The following is a 16,799-nucleotide window of genomic DNA, read 5'->3' as shown; positions in this document are numbered from 1 at the left end:
TGAATGCTACTTAGTTGTTTCCTGGGTAAATCTAGGATCTTGGTTTCTCCACTCATGTTTTCAATTAAAGTTCACTCTGATGGTGTTGCCAAAGACACTAACTCCACCGCTGCTCCCACCTCATTGAAGTCATAGTAAAATAGTGCCGAGTGATCTTCCTGCAACAAATCTTTCCACACATACCCTCACACTGATGTTTTTATCACTACAGGGCTATTATTTTTAGAGCACACGTCTGAGACAATATTTAAATCCAAACCACTTTCAAGTTTACTAGTAAGACTTTGTTCAGCACTGCATCAAATGTGCATCTATTCTGCCCCTCAGAGAAGACCATCCAAAAAACACATTAAATTGATTTTGACATTTTAGAGACAAAACGTTCCTTAGAGATCAACTAGTTCACATCTTTGGTTTTATAGATGAGTAGATCTTTAGCCTTATGTATCCAATTAATTAGCTTTTCCTTATTTGTTTTATTTGTTATAAATTAAATCCAGACGGAATAGAATATAATTCCCAGGATATCTTACTTTGAAGACAGTATTGTTTTTATATTATAAAACTAACACTTTGGTGTTTCTACATCCTTATTCTTCCCCCTCCCCACATTACATTAGGTGGTTATAATTTCAAAGGTTTCAATGTCTAATTATATTAACATCAGTGCTTAAAAAACAAAGATTTCTAATATTTTCAAGACATTCTTTAGACAGATGGTTCTCATTTTAACATTTTAACAAGGAAATTCATATTCTCAAGAGACTAGTTTGAGAAATTCATATTTTCAGACCAGTTTGATCAAGCACCTTTGTTCACTGAAGTAATACATAGGCAATTTAGATCAAGCTAAATAGCAGGTTCATACATAAATGACGTTGTTAAGCTCAAAACCAATCATGTGTCTTTACTTAGGACAGCAAGTGCGATATGCTTCTAGGAAATAATTGAAAAACTAAAGCTATAAAACCATCTCCACCTATTTGTGTAAAGCATTTTGATCCTATCCTGCTTTAGGGACAATAAATACACATGCCAGCAACTTGGCATAAATACAGCCAGAATATATTTGAAATCAACACCTTATATAGCATATTCATCCATATCCCCAAGTGTTATACAGACTAAAAGAGTTTAAAACATCCACTTCCAAGGCAACCAGACGCTTGAATTCTAAGATAAAATCGAATCCAAGTTGCTGATCTTATTCCAGTATTTCTTGTGGTCATGAACCAGGGGATTTGATTATAAATCAATAAAGCTCTGTCCTGTTAGCACCAAAGTTTTGTTTTCATTTTGTTTTTAAACACCTGTCTCAAAGAACATGAGGTGATTAAAGTTAGGCTTATGTGCACCACACTGGACTTGTGCAAGATACAATGGCCCCATCCATCATTCCCTTGCTCGGTCTGATACAGAATGATAAAATGCAATGCAACCAACCGGTACAGAGTTTTTGTTTGGGGTGATGGAGAAGTTTTGGTCATGAATGGTGGTGACGGCAGCACAACATTGTGAATGTTAACACCACTGAATTGCATACTTGAAAGTGGTTAAAATGATTAATTTTACATTGTGTATGTTACAAGAACTGTACAACACAAAGAGTGAACCCTAATGTAAACTGTGGACTACAGTTAATAATATAAATGTAATAGTGTCTCATCAATTGTAAGAAAGGTACCACACTAATGCAAAATGTTAATAAGATGGAAAACTGTGAGGGGTGTGTGTGTGCAGTGTATGGGAACTCTATTTTCTGCATGATCTTTCCGTAAACCTACAACTGCTCAATAAAAAAAACAAATTAATTAAAAAACTCATCACAAAAACAATGCAATGCAACAAAAATAAAAATGACTAGCGTGTATTCAGCACTTGTGCTAGTCACATTATTAGCCTATTTAATGTTCACAATCATCCTCTAAGGAAAATACTATTATCCTCATTTTGAAGATAAGGAAAGAAACACTGAGAGAGAAGTGGTCTGCCCAAAGTTCCACAATCACAGCAAGAGGCAGAGCCAGGATTTGAATCTAGGCAGTCTGGCTCTCCAGTCTGCCCTCCTAACTCTCATGCCGATCGCCTCATACTACATTGGACGATGAATTCCACTCAAGTATTTGAAGATATACTGACACTTATCATAGTGGAAAAAAATTTGCATTCCCACAGGCTGACCAATAGTGACTCAACTAAAACACCATTTCATAGAATTGTTTTTTAATTTTAATTAAATTTAATTATCTACCATGTTCCAATACAACTCCACTAGTAAGCCCCAAACCTGGATAATCTTTCAAAGATAAAGCAAAAGCCTTCTACAGAGAACAAAATCAAGAAAATTGATATATGGTTGCAGTAGTTATTTATCATGAATTTTGTATATTTTTAACAGTTTTCAATAAGACAGAGTTAAATGCATAGCAAAATGTGGATTATTGTATAACTTATAAAATCTGGGGAGAAATGCTTTGTCCGACTGACTTTTTGTTTTTTGAGACAGCATGACTGCCTATAGGACTCTGTAATTTTCTTCTAGTTATTCTTAGAATAATTTGAGTTTTTGTGTGTCGTGAGCATTATCTACCACAGCACAGGAACTGGCATGGTAAGTACCCAGAAAATAGTTTTTGAAATAAAGATAACGAAAGGAAAAAGAGAAGAAAGAACAAAAGAAAGGTTCAGAGGTTGCTCCTGGCTGGCTTCACACTTGGCATATATTTGAAAAGCCAACTTGCCCTTTCCTTAAAGAGGAGTGTTGAAATGTGAAGGCATTTCCCCACCCAACCCCTCTCTTCTACTTCCTTTCTCATCACAAAAGGCTGTCTGTCCACAGAGTGCTAAACCAACCAGTTGAAAAGTTAACACCTTCGTCAGTCTGGTTGGGGTTTTGTTTTCCTCACAATCGCACAAGCAACCAGTGTGATGATTTTTTTTTTTACTGAACTGCTTGATAATTTGGGAGGTACGGGAGAAAGAATACAGCCAAAACTAAACCTACAAAATGGTGTAGCTGTTTTTTTTTCCTCTATATGGCCTGAGGAAAAGAATTTCAATATTCAGAAAGCAATGGGAAGGCTAATTTCTTGCTGAAAGAGACAGTCCAGCCCTGGATAATAACTACCTGTAGCTCCCAACAGTCATTATTTAACTCAAGATTACTCGATGTTGGCACCATTGACTTTTTGAGCCAGATAGTTTTGTTGTGGGCAGCTGTCATGTGCATTGTAGGATGTTTAGCAGCATCCCTGACGTCTACCTACTAGATGACAGTAGCAACACACCCCTAGGTGTGACAACCAAAAATATCTCCAGACATTGCGAAATGTCCCCTGAGGGGAAGCGGTCAAAATCACCTCCAGTTGAGAACCACTGATTTAAATTAACCTTCAATGAATTTTCTTCTTTCTCTTTCATAGCAAACAAATTATAAGTGGCTAATTTTAAGCATTTTGAGAGCTTCTCTCCCTGCCCGCCCCCCACCTTTTCAAAGTCAAAACAGATTTTAGAGTTGTATGAAAAACAGACTTTCCACTTTTCCTAGTTTCTGATTCCATTTGATTCTTATTGTTGCTTATTCAATGGCAATTGAGAAGAAAAACACATAACGCTTAAACTAGTACTAATTATTCCGACACTTTAACATTATTAACTCCTCAATTTTCACCACCCTTCTCTTCACAGGTGAGATAGAAGCACACAGGTTGTTTGTGTTCTGTTACAGTATAGCATAAAAACATTTTTAATTTGTGAAAGCATAATGGGGCAGTTAGACAAATTTCCGTATCACACCTATGGGGTAATGAAAGCTGGCATGACTATCACCGACATTCCAAAGCAATGACCAGTGTTAGAGTCACCAAGTATCTTATCAAGACCATTTCGATAAGTTGAAATACATTTTCTGTAGGTGCTATTTGCTGCCAAAGCACACAGTGGTAGTCAACAATAAATATCCGTTTTTGAATTATTAAATGTAATATCAAGTGTAGCCTCCGTGCCCTACTCTATTCTAGGAAAACATCTTTGGACATGTGAAAACCAGGAGTCTCATGGTTCTCTGCCTTCTTTCCAGAGGTTCCTATGGCCGAATGGTACACTTTCTCCATCCAGTGTTATCAGCCCAAATCTGAAGGCATGGGTAGGAGTGTAGTCTGCCCTCTGACTCACAGGGCATGGAACTCTCTCTCCTTGGGACTATCCATAAAGAAGACAGCATGATTTACAATCACCATTTAACAGATGCAGGCCTAAGCCTGCAAAAGCCAATCATATCTTTCCTTGATTTCTGGAAACCGGCAATAATGACAATATCAACAGCAACGACAATGACCATTTCTACCTAGGTCCAGCACTTCACTTTCTTTTCCCTTACCCTCGCAACAGCTCAGTGCAAAGGTCATGTTGCTTCCCTTTCACAGATGAAGTTCATAGAGATAGATATGCTGTCCAAAGTGACAGAAGACTCTGCACCTGGAATACAAACCCAGGACCAACCAATTCCAAAGCCTGTGCTACTACACCATCATGCCACGGATCAGGAGACAAAAGACAGAAAGACCACTGCGGGTACATCCACTACCAGAAACAAAACAAAACAAAACGAACAAAAAACTCTTTTCCCCAAAAGAATGGGAAAATGGATTTAGAATACTCACATAATGTTACTCTTGAAAGAAAGAATAACAATGATGCCTTATGTTATGGATTGAATTTTGTCCCACCAAAAAGACATGTTCGAGTCCTAACCCCTGGTCCCATGAATGTGATCGTATTTGGAAAGAGGATCTTTGAAGATGTTATTAGTTGAGGGTGGTGTCTTTATAAGGAGAGGAAATGTGGACACAGTCAGTAAGAGACCAAGGTATGACAGACGTAGAGACAGTGATGCCACGGATTGCCGTCAAGTCACCCCCAGAATCCCACAAAGGAAGCACGGCCCTGCTGGCACCTTGATTCAGACTTCTAGCCTCTTGAACAGTGAGATAAAAATTGCTGTTCTTTTAAGTTTGTGACACCTTGTTACAACAGGCCCAGCAAACTAAGACAAACTAGTTGTCTAGGCCCAGGCATTACTCTACGTCCTTCTAGAATAGACTGATTATCCATTGCAGGAAGTTTTCCTGTACTTGAAAGGGTCAGTAATCAAAAAGACAGTTACAATCTCCTTTAATATCAATTGATTAGCCTCCAAAGGGACATAACTTACAATCAAAGTGTTTTTCCTCTGTCTATAAAGCTACTAGTGATGCCTTCCTATTAATCTTTAACCATGATCCTTCTTTAAAGAAAATTTTTTATTGTTTATTATTCAACAGTTAACACCTTATCACTCACTGCTGAGAGGCTATAATCTTCCACTGAGCTGCCAAAATTAAAAACCTGGGAGTCATCCTCATCTCCCCTCTCCCCCTCATCCAAGCAGTCAGCTTGTCATGAAGGCTACCTATTCTACCTCCTTCTCATCCCTCCACCAATACCCTGAGCTCAAGCTCTCATTATTTCTCACCTGCACCACTGCCGGTCCTCTCTCACTAGTTTCTTTGCCTTCAGATTTGCCATCCTCAAATCCACCTTCCAAAATACAGTCAGAATGATCTTTCTCAAACACAGATCTGCACTCGTCACTGTTCTGGTTTCCAAATTCTTCGTTAGCTCCTCATCACTTACAGGGTCCAGTTCAAAGGCATGAGCATCTTCACACACACTCTTCACTCAAACAATACCAAATACCTTCAGACAGGGCTACCCCCAGCCCACGTGGCACCTGGTGCAAATTAGAAAAAGGCACTGCCTTCCTACAGCGCTTGCAGCTGCACCAGGGAGCGTGGGTTGGCTGGCAAAGCCCAGGCTGGATTTCAGCCTCTGCTCCCTACTTCCTGGCCAGCCCCACCCCATCTCCACCCAATCTTTTAGCAGGTCACAAGTGTACAATCTAACATGCTGCCCTGACTTAAGGTCAACCCCTCTCTACCTTGGCACAGCTGTTTCCTTTGTCTAGAATGCCTTTACCACTAAATCCATCTACCTAACTCCCATTCATCCTTCCAAAAATTAAGACATGCATCCTCCCACACGAGGCTTTCACCTTTTCTATGCTACCAGAAAAATTCTGTCATAGCATGCTTGCTATAATCATAGATTTTCTTATCTATTTCTCCCACTAGATGCTACATTCTCTAAAAACAATGATCTGTGTGCCTGCAAAGCATAGCACAGTGCCTGGGACACAGAAGATAAATGGTTGCTGAATGTCAAATGAAAGTTGCCTCTTGCTTTCTTAGCCTTGTCACCACGTAAGATGTGGGCATTTCAGTCTCCCTCCTCTCACCACACCCCCCCCCATCCTGAGCAATTTGGAGATTAGGCCACAGGGTCTGCTTCCTCAAATTACATAATCCCTACTCAAATAGCTAGAAGCCAGATCTCATTTAGCAATTATTTCATTAACCTGTGATTAAGAACAAGCATCTTGGATTTCACTTCCTGTCCCCCACTGACAAGTTCACTAATACATCTGTCATTGAATATTTTGTCCTTCACTGGATCCTGCTCCCTTCTTTCACCTTCTCCCCCTCCCTGTCCTATTCTACTTAACAAAAGTCACCCAGCTGCATGGTGGGTACATGGGAATTTATAGTACTATTTTCATTACTGTTTGGGTATTTTCATTTAAAAAAGTCAAAATAAATATTAAAAAGTAATTATCCAGACATCCTGAAACACAGACTCAACTTCCACCTTCCATGGGATTTTCCCATCAGTCCTATTTGGCTCTTCCAATTGTCCTGTCATGACCACACTGATTTCGTTTATGACCCCAATTAGCTTTGTGGGCACACCTCTTCCTCAAATCCTTCACTAATTCCCTGTTGATAAGAATCCAGAATTCTCTAATCCTAGTCAAAACTGGCCAAAGGTAGTAGAGGCATCAGATATTAACACCCTGTCAAATGCCCGTGTATAACTGAAATCTAGTCATTTTACTTATGAAAAATACACTTTTCAATTGTGAGGCATCTGAGGAATAGGTAGAGCCGGAAATATATTGCACATTTCTATCAGAGAGAGCAGTTATTGTTTCTTTACTCACAACTATTCTAGGAGAGGATGGCCCCCACCCAGCCCTAACTGAAGGGCTAAGACAGCACTAGCTCTTCCCAATATCCCTAGGCCCTGGCTACAGCAGAGCCATTCAGATTCTTGCCCAGAATCTGGAACTGGGACCAGAGACAGAGTTAATCAGATGATGTAGGCTCTAGAACTGTGAAGACACAGAGAGGGGCCCAATGACGGTTAGGTGGTAAACCAGAGCCCCATGCAAACTGGTGTGCAAGGGCAGAAACCCAGAATCTTGGGAAAATGCAGCAGACAGGATTTTGTTGCTGCAGGTGGCACTGATCCACAAAGAAACTTAAGCAAAACAGGGAATTTCTTGGGAAAACCAGGGATGGAAATGGCTTCAAGAACAGAACCATCTCATCAGTACCCCCTCCACCCTACTCCATCCTATCAGGCATCATCTCTTTTGCGCATCCCTCTATATATACATATGCCTCACTTTTTCCCACAACAAATAGGAGTCCCCTTCAGTGTGTGTGTATGTGTGTGTGTGCATGTGCGTGTGCGTGTTGGGGGAGTATGCAGAAAAATGACTACAGAGGAGAGAACTTCAGATCCAGATTAACTACTTCAAAAGGAAAAGAGCTTTGTTTTCTCTTAGATTTTCTATCTAAAATCCCAGGAAAGGACTAACTTGCCTGACTTTGATACATGCCCATCTAAAATAGGCCCTTATGATTGTTTACTCAACGGTCACTGTCCCCTTCTTTCTCACAAACATAACTCTACTTCTATTGTAGTATCAGAAGACTATGTGCTTAGGAAGGCAGATTTTTCCATAGCCCAAGGGGATGAATCATCTTGATCCATATCAATCATGGCAATTCCACTGCCCTGCCAGTTACAGGTTTAGGCATGGATGTAGGACACAACCTTAGCTAATGAGATCTGACCCAAGGGAAAGTCTACTGGGTCTCCAGAAAAGCTTTCCTCATTCTTGATAAAATACAAAAACTTGACTCCTTCCTGTCTTCCTACCTTTGGTCAAGGCTGTGTGAGGACATGATGCATGGAGCTGCAACAGCCAACTTGTAATCATGAGGGGCAAACCTGAGGATGAAAATACAGAAAACCTGGGGCCTTGATGACCTCACCATGCTATTAAATTAACTAACCTTGGAACAATGTCTTCCATAGAGAGGAAGCCCGTCTGCAAGGAAGGTAATGGAAACAATGTTCAGAGCTAAGAGATGAGAGACTATGCAGTACAAAGAGAAAGTAAATAGCTGCTAATTTTCTAATTAATAATAAAGGCTAATGGTTGTTGAGCTCTTACCACATGTTAGGCAGTATTCCAAGTGCTTTCCATACACTATCTCAATTAATTTACACAACAGCCCAATGAGGGAGGTAGTTTCAATAGTCCCCACTTTTCAGATGGGTACACGAGGCCCAGAGAAGTTAAGCAATTTATCCAAGGTCACAAACTCAGCAATGACAAAACTGGGACTCAAATCAAAACTTCTGACTTCCAGAGCTCTTAACTATTAAGTGTTCAAGGTTTCCTGCAGTTGCTGACTCCACAAACTTCCCCTGTATCTTTTCAAAGAAACCTCTTTTGATTTGGGCTGGTCTGAGTGGGTTTGTGTTCACAGCACACAAATGTTACTCAAAGACATTGGCCAGACTCAGGTTCTCCTTTTCCACCCCATAACAAATCTGTGAGTTGCAATGTCCATTTGTTAAAGCACTGAGCCCAAATCATTAAAACCCTGAGTTAGTGTAAATTCACGGTATTCCAATGATTGTCTGTTTTGGTCTTTTCCCAACTATCACGTGGTGGGTGTTAGTTCAACATTAGGATCTTCTAGGGGCACTCTTTCCAAAGTGATATTATTTAATTAAAATATCAATAAGCACCTAAGAAGGGATGAAATTTTTGACACTTCTCAAATAATGATTCTATTATATCCTCACTTCTAATTCTATCTGTCTTTTAACTTTGCAAAGTTAAAGTTTTTCAGTAACAGGCATCCTGCAGTTACACATGCTCTCTGAGGCTCTGTGAGAGGAGAAAGGCATTTATGGCCTTACTACTGTTTATTTATGCCACACCCTCACTCCCTCACTCATTCAACAAATATTTGAGTATCTGCCATGTACCAGACACCAAGGTAGGCACTGAGCACTGACAGGTTATGTTCCCTGCCCTCACAAAGGGCAAAGTGTAATGATATACCGTATCACTCAACTGAGGCCACTCTTTTCTCTAAACAACAGGAGAGCCACAGCAAAGAAAAAGGGTGTAGAGGACTAGATAAAGCATTTTGTGGGCAAATCCAGTGTAGCAGATCCTGCCAGCACACTGGGTTCAAACCCCAACTCTGTCAATGTGTGACCTTGGGTAAGTTACCTAACCTGTGTCTCAATTACTTAATCTCTTAAAATGGGACTAAAGATTGTAGCTATGTCATAGGACTATGAGAGCATTTTTGTAAAGCATTTAGAGCACAATGAGCACTGTATAAATGTTTGTTCCAGAAAAAAAGAAAAAAAAAAAAGAGCCAGTCTACTTGCCACTGATCATAGCCAAGCAAATTTGCAACAAGCAGTAGTGGTGTGACAAAATGCTAGCCTTGGAGTCTGCAAATGGGAGCACATCATTGTCAGGGTTGGGGAGTACTGGGGCTCTAGGAACCAGACAAGGACCACCACTGCCATTGATTAATATGTGTTCCATACATTCTTGTTCTCAGAATCTCCAAACTAAGGTGTTGATTAAAAAGAATTTAAAGTGACTTTTTCTGGAGAATTTGGCTTTCAATAGACAGTCATCTTGGAAGAAAGCAGAATCACAAATTTGGAAGGGATCTTAGAAATCAAGCTCTCATCCAGATGTGTGATAACCCCTCTGACCGGTTACCCAGCCTCTCCTGGAACATTTCCAATGACGGAGTGTACATTTTTAGACAGCCTTTTTCATTTATCAAAATCTCTAATTATCATCAAGTACCTCCTTTTATCACTGCCTCCAAACCACTTATCCTGGTTCTGGAGCAAAGATAAACTCAATCATGAGTACATCGTGTTATCATGTGAATTCAGTGGAATTCAAGAGGACTTTTATAGTCAAAATTCGAACAAAACGTCTCAAAATACACCTGTCCCTAGAGAGTATGGATTTAGTACTTTCATAATAAAAAGAACAGTTTAGCCTAAACAAGGTCAGTTTTTTAAAAAGTAAGTTTCTCCCTGCACATGTGTGAAGATAGAGTTGGGACCTTCTTAGCTGATAGAACTGACTGTTTAGGAGGCCAAGGTTGGGAGTTTAATTCTCATAAGGAGCAATTAGCTTTGATCCCTGTTCTGCATCCTCACATTGTTCTCTCCTGAAATCCTAGGTAGTGGTAATAATATATGGGCAATAGGTAACAATTACGGAAGCTTTTCTATGTGCTACGCATTGTGCTGGAGGTTTTAAGCAAATTATTTCATTCAAACCTCACAATAGCTCTGTGACTTACGTTCTCACAGGACTCAATCAGAGGAAAAGCCAAATTCATTCCACTGCCCAGAGGCCCCGTAAGATCTGCCCAATCTGACCTCTTCCCCTCCTGCCACTGTGCTCATCCATATAGGCCTCCTAGCTCTTCCTCAAACACATCATTTACATTTTCTCCTGGGGGCCTTTGCACTTGCTGTTCCCTCTGCCAACAATGCTCTTCCCCAGCTAACCCCAAGGCTCATTCCCTCATCTCCTCCAGGTTTTCCTTCAAATACTGCTTCTTAGTGAGACCTTCTCAGACTACCCTTTATCACACTGCAACACCCCCTCCACCAGCACACACCACACACCGTGCTTCCCTGCTTTACGATCTTCTTCACAGTGGATATCATTTTTCTAACCTACCATACAATTGACTTATTTTTTTGGTTTGTTATTTGTTTCCTCTGTCTAGAAGGTATGTAAGCATTTTAGTCTATTTTTGTTCAGGGCCCTAACCCTGCACCTAGAAACAAGTCTGGTGCATCGCAGGCACTCAGAAAATAAATATTTGCTGGTTAAATTTCATACATGAGGTAATATGTACAGATGGGGTAAGTGGTGGTGCCCTTTATAGAAAACTTTAGTAGGAGCCCACATTCCAGAAACCAAACTCTGAGTACAAATCCTTTTCCTGTGGGTTGGTGGCAATACCTTTGACCATCAGGGGCAATGCCTTATATCTGATTAATACTTCATGTACAGCAATACACACTAGCAAGTCAAGAAGATAAAGAAGTATTCCAAGTGTGTACTATATTCAAGAATTAAGTATGTTGAAGCAAAATTGCTTCTCAGGATATTTGGTGACTCTGTTGGGAAATTTTATTTCATCAGACTTGTGCAAAACATGTTAAACTAAAAAATGAAAGCGATAGAAAAGCTCCAAGGAAAATATTTTCCAAGGTTTGTAAAAAGCTAAGAATGACTGCATATAATATGCCTTTATAGACACCATTCAGATTCAAGGATCATTTCCCACATTCCTTTTATGTGACTATATTTAACCTTCATAGCAATGCAGACACCAATTTGCTGATGAGGAACTCTGCTCAGAGAGGTTGGGCACCTTCCTAAAATAGCACAGCAGGGGTAGAATTTGGAATGGAATAGAATTCTTTGTCTCTGCCCAGAGTGCCTGTTGCTGTACACACAGCTGCCCGTTAAGCTTGCAGAGTGTATCATTTTACAGTGTCCTATCCAAGGAAGAAACTAACTTTCCTTATTTTTAAAATAAATGGCTAATGCAATAGCTCATCAATTAAAAAGTAAAACACTACAAATATTACTTCCCCTTCCTTTTTGTAAAGAGGTCTACTGTTGCATAGATTCAAGAGATTCATATTGGAGTGTATACATTGTCACAGTATAAGTAGTGTCTTTGTCTGAAGTTCATTTCACTAACTAAATAGCCAGGCTTATAAAGCTCACTATTACAGAAGGAAAAAAAAAAAATGCAGCTGCCGACAGGATAGCCAGAGCAACAAATACCAGGAAAATTTCAAAACTCAGACCATTTTTCCTTAACCATATTTTTGCCAATTGTTTTTTTAACAGCTTTAGAAACTTGTTTTTACCTTCGCTCTTTTCCAAAAAGAATTCTTCCCCAGGGAAAAAAAATTAAGACCTCAAAACCAAGTACAAATTGCTCATTTAAAGAACAGGAGTTAAAGATGTGGGGGGTTTTCTTCCTTAAAAGCTCATCGCCCTGTAGAAAGAATCCAAATCCTGTCCTGATTCTTCTTGAGCAGTGGAGCAGTTTTGGTTTTTGTGTTAGTTAATTTTAATTAAAAAAAAAAAAAAAATCCTTGAGAAGCTGTTGCTATGAAACTTCTTGGGCCACAACAGATGGCTACAAGAAGAGTTCTCAGCCTGGAGCTCTGAAGCCCTCCACTCAGGCATACTATTAACATTCCTGAAATACCTTCGGATGCCATGCAGCCACCTTCGGACTAGCTCAGCTGCAGCAACTCTGCAGGCCTCCCCCATCGAGGGGCTCTGAGCCTGGGCTGAAATCTGTTGCAAAAGGAATGACCAGGTCTCTCTAGGAAAGGCCATAGGGGAGAGCCTGCTGTCCTTCTCAGTTTCAGATTCGGACAAACTTTACCAACAATACTGGGGTTTTGTTCAGATGTGCGCAGGCGCGTTCGCGCGCGCACACAGTCCTCACTTAATTCACTTAATCTTTTTAAACCTCCATCCCCGTCCCAGTCAGAACGATCCACTTAAGACAGCCAACATATTTTTGGACTGAAGCATTTTTAGTGTCCAGTCAGAATTGCTGGGGGAGAGCTTTAAGGATTTCTGATTTCTTTTTAAACAGGAGGAACGGAAAGAGGAAGAGATTAACTGCAACGTTTTCAAGTTTCTAATTCTCTTAACTTCCTGGTGCTGTTGGACAAAAGCATTTCATCACTCTTCTCTTTTCTGACCTGGGATAATGATACTGACCTATGTCGTATCACATGGAGGAATTAATGAGCCACTATTAATAAACTATCAAGAAATCACTGCATAAAAGTCAGGTCAGTATGGCTGGACATCCACTGCTACAAAGGGAAAAGATAAGGGAAGAACTTGGAGACCCACATCTATCTGCTTGGATCACTGCCCCTGGAGGGCCAGCCCAGAATGTTGATCACAATTTTTTGTGGATAAGGTTTACTGGTAGCTTTTTAGTCATTAAGGAGCTTTGGTACTTGCAAAATCACAAGTGATTATAAATAGCCATAGCTTTTCAGGGTGGGGCCCATTTAAATTCCATCCCTAGAGTTTTCTCTTTAAAACAGGCCCTGAGTGTGGAAGCAAAGTCCTACTTAACCAAGTGTCTGATGGCCAGTGTTCACTTGACATCAGAGCAATTCTGCAAGTTTCAGTTTACAGAAGTTCATTAAGATTTTTTCAATGAGATCATATTATATGCCACAAATATCCCATCATTACCATCATTTGACTTTCATTTTTGAATTCAACTAAAAAGCAAAATGACTTATGACCGCTTAGTTTCCTCCCTTCCAAAATCAACCATTTGTCTTGAGATAAGAGTTTCCCCCTTGTTTCCAAAATGTGACTATTAGAATTATTAGTGGAGTTTTTGTTTTGTTTTGTTTATTTAAATGTCTTTTAGAGGTTTGGCCTAACAAGGAGTGTAAACTTTTTCCTATTAACCAGTGACATTTTAATAAAGCTCTCCATGGCAGGTTGGAGGTAAGAAAGCTGCTCCTTTCTCCATGGGTCAAGAGCTACAAACCCACAGCTTGCTGGTCCAGTCCCAATGGCCATAGCACCCTCAGCATAGTACCCAGCTGTTCAGCTTCTGAACTCACAGGCTTCCCCTGCTCAGAAAAGTCAGGAGCAAAGACTGAAGCCCTGTGCTGTTCTGAGATACAGAAAGAGTGACAGAGAAAGAGAGGCGTCTGACGTGAGCAGCTGTCCATTTGCATAGCCAAACCTTTCAGGCAGAGCCCAGTCGCCTGGGCGCAGGCAGTGCATGTCTGGGGAGGGGGAGGCGGGGCACAATCTATTGTGCCCCATTCTGTGCATGGACCAGAAACCAGAAGGGACCCTCACGATGAAGCTGCTGAGGGAGTCTGGCAGGCATCCCACAGCTCTAGAAAGGAGACTTTTAAAAATGGTCACTGGGAAAAAAATAAATTTAAGTTGCTTAATCCTACCCCAACCCCCCCACCATCTAACTCTTTAATGAAATTATAAAAACATATACACACACATATAAATATATATATATATAATCTCAGTTATTAATAATTATGTGAAATTATACATTTGGGGGTTCCCTGGTATTCCACAGATATGTACAAGGGTTTTCTATACTCTTAAAACAAAATGTGGGAGTTTTGTGAATTTACTTTTAACAGGAGATAAAGAGACTTTTAACTAGCTTTCTCTCCCTTTCTGTACCTTTTTAGGGCTCTGCATATTTTATCATATTCTTAACGTTACTTTTTGGTTAGTGATCAGGGCTAAGATGATAGTTATCCCTCCCCATATAAAGGTGACTTATTCTTAACCCAGGAAATCAACTTTGATTTTACACTCTCCAGACTGGAATTCATCAGTGAACATAAAATTTTGAAATTTAAATCAATACAAAATACTCTAGCTTTCCAAAGGTCATTTCTCTTTCTAACTCCTTTAACATTTATCATTCACTTAGTATCTACTTACCTACCTACTGATCTGTATTTTTAAATCATCACCAACCATCTCCCCTATTTGTACACACATTATATTTTAAATCATTGCTGTAGACCAGTGAGATGACCACATTTCACCTGAATGGTAAAGGACTTTCTGGTGCTTTTATTCATCAAAGCAGTTATTTTTAGTATTTGTATTTAGTATTACTAATATGTTGACCTTATTACAGGAAACTGTTTTTATAAACACCCTTTAAGCTAACAGCTGAAAGATGGAAAATTCCAAATGACTATGAACACTGGAAGAAAAAGTCCTATCTCAGGGTGATTACCATAGATTGTGATGAATGGTTTATTGCCTACACCACTCCCATCTGTTCCCTCTATTTCTACATACTACTTGAACAGAATCAATTGGAATTGTTGAACGCCTGTGTTTCATGAAGGTGTTGTATAGTCTTGAAAATGAATAAGGTGGGGAAAGGAAGCTTAGAACCTTTTAGGACTTACAAAGGGATCTTTACCCTTTACAGAATGATTTCATTAAAAAAGAAAAAATCCAAGGGCAAAATTACTTCCTATCATGACAAAGCAGGCAGGTATATAAGCACTAGTCCCAAATCACTAGTCTTTTTATACCAAGCTTCCATTAATGAATACTCAAATTACAAGCATACAGACAGCAACCCCAAGAGATAAGACTGGATGGTCCTTTAAGTATTTTTCAATCAATTTACAAGTAAAATGAAATCAGAGTAGAGCTTAAGCTTAATCAGAAAAACACCGTTTAATATTCCTAAGTATCTCAACTGTTGCTCAAATTTAGGTGCTTCCATTTAAGATCTGAACTTCTCTCCAACATAAGGATAAGCAAAGGAACCAACCAATACAATCAAACTGCCCTACTGAAGTGAAATTAACTAATTCACTTTTATTGAACAAATATATTTTTAAAAGCTGCTTTTGTATCAGGAGAAAACGTAAAAGTAGTTTTAACAATAAATGGTAACTGAAAGTCGACTGTAACTCCTGGGGCTGCATGATTGGAGGGAGCCAAGATTCTCAGCCTGATTATATATTATTGTACTAGTCAGGATATTGGTTAGCCTTAATGAAAAGTAGGATTTCACTTTCCCCTCATCCAATAGGACTGCACAATGAGGTGCTGGTGGCCTGCAAGGGTTACAGTAATTTGTCCTGTTTCCCCCTCCCCAATTACATCTTTCTTTATTCCTTGTACAATTTTGCCAGCACATCTGACAGGAGAATAACTTAGTGATTTAATCATAAAGGCCAAATAGGACAAATTCTCTGCTTTTTTGTAGTTCACCTTTCCAGTACTGGCATTTCTTCAAGATAAATGTAGAAATAATGTCATTGAGAAATATCTGGTTAAAAATGGACTTACCTCAGGGAAGTCTAAGCCCAGGCATTTCCGTTGTCCTGGTATCTGTTGGACATCTCTGTTCAGCATGGCACTGGGCCAAACTGACCCATCGAGGGGGCTCAGTGATTGGGGCAAGTTGTTAAAAAAGCACGATTCCGGCCCAGAAGCAAGCCACGGGAGCCAGCCCCGAGACGGTGAGAGCTGAGCCACAGGTGTCTGACACCACCGAGGCACCTCGCTCTGAACCTGCAGCCAGACGCCAGCCCTGATTAGCCAAGTACAAAAGGCAGTTCAAATTACTGCCCTCCTCCCCACCAATCGCCAGCAGGCCTGCCTGACAGGAGCAGGAACCCTGATGTAAGGGGAAGCAGCTCAGCGAGAACCCGAGAACGGGTTTCTGCTGCGGCTGTTGGCACGCTGGACTCGGGCATGCGCCCCTGCCCTGCACTCTGAGAAGCTGCTTCTCAGTCGGTTGTAAGTAAAGCCTATGGTATCGGTGAAGCCGTCTCCCGCCCTTCCCCAACGCGTATTGCTCTAGGGTAGTTTGATTCTTATAAACAACACGATGTGCTGTGATAATTAAAGGACAAGGAAGAATAGCACTGGCGGCTTTAACCGTTGAGTGCTTCTCTGAGTTCCTCCT

At 40.2% G+C, this 16,799-nt stretch overlaps 1 protein-coding gene across 1 annotated transcript in view; it reads right to left on the bottom strand.

The window, feature by feature from the left end:
* The window catches only part of SHROOM3 (shroom family member 3), a 207,975-nt gene extending 191,389 nt beyond the window's left edge, over positions 1–16,586 (bottom strand). Inside the window, exon 1 of the mRNA XM_037830033.1 lies at positions 16,178–16,586. The gene's annotated coding sequence lies outside the window, so the exon portion shown is untranslated. The remainder of the gene's footprint in view (positions 1–16,177) is intronic.
* Between the last annotated feature and the right edge of the window lie 213 nt (positions 16,587–16,799).

This window comes from Choloepus didactylus, chromosome 3 (genome assembly GCF_015220235.1).
Source record: "Choloepus didactylus isolate mChoDid1 chromosome 3, mChoDid1.pri, whole genome shotgun sequence".
Taxonomy (NCBI): Eukaryota; Metazoa; Chordata; class Mammalia; order Pilosa; family Megalonychidae; genus Choloepus; species Choloepus didactylus.
The sequence above is the reverse complement of the archived record's forward strand: the minus strand, read 5'-3'. Positions and strand labels throughout refer to the sequence as shown.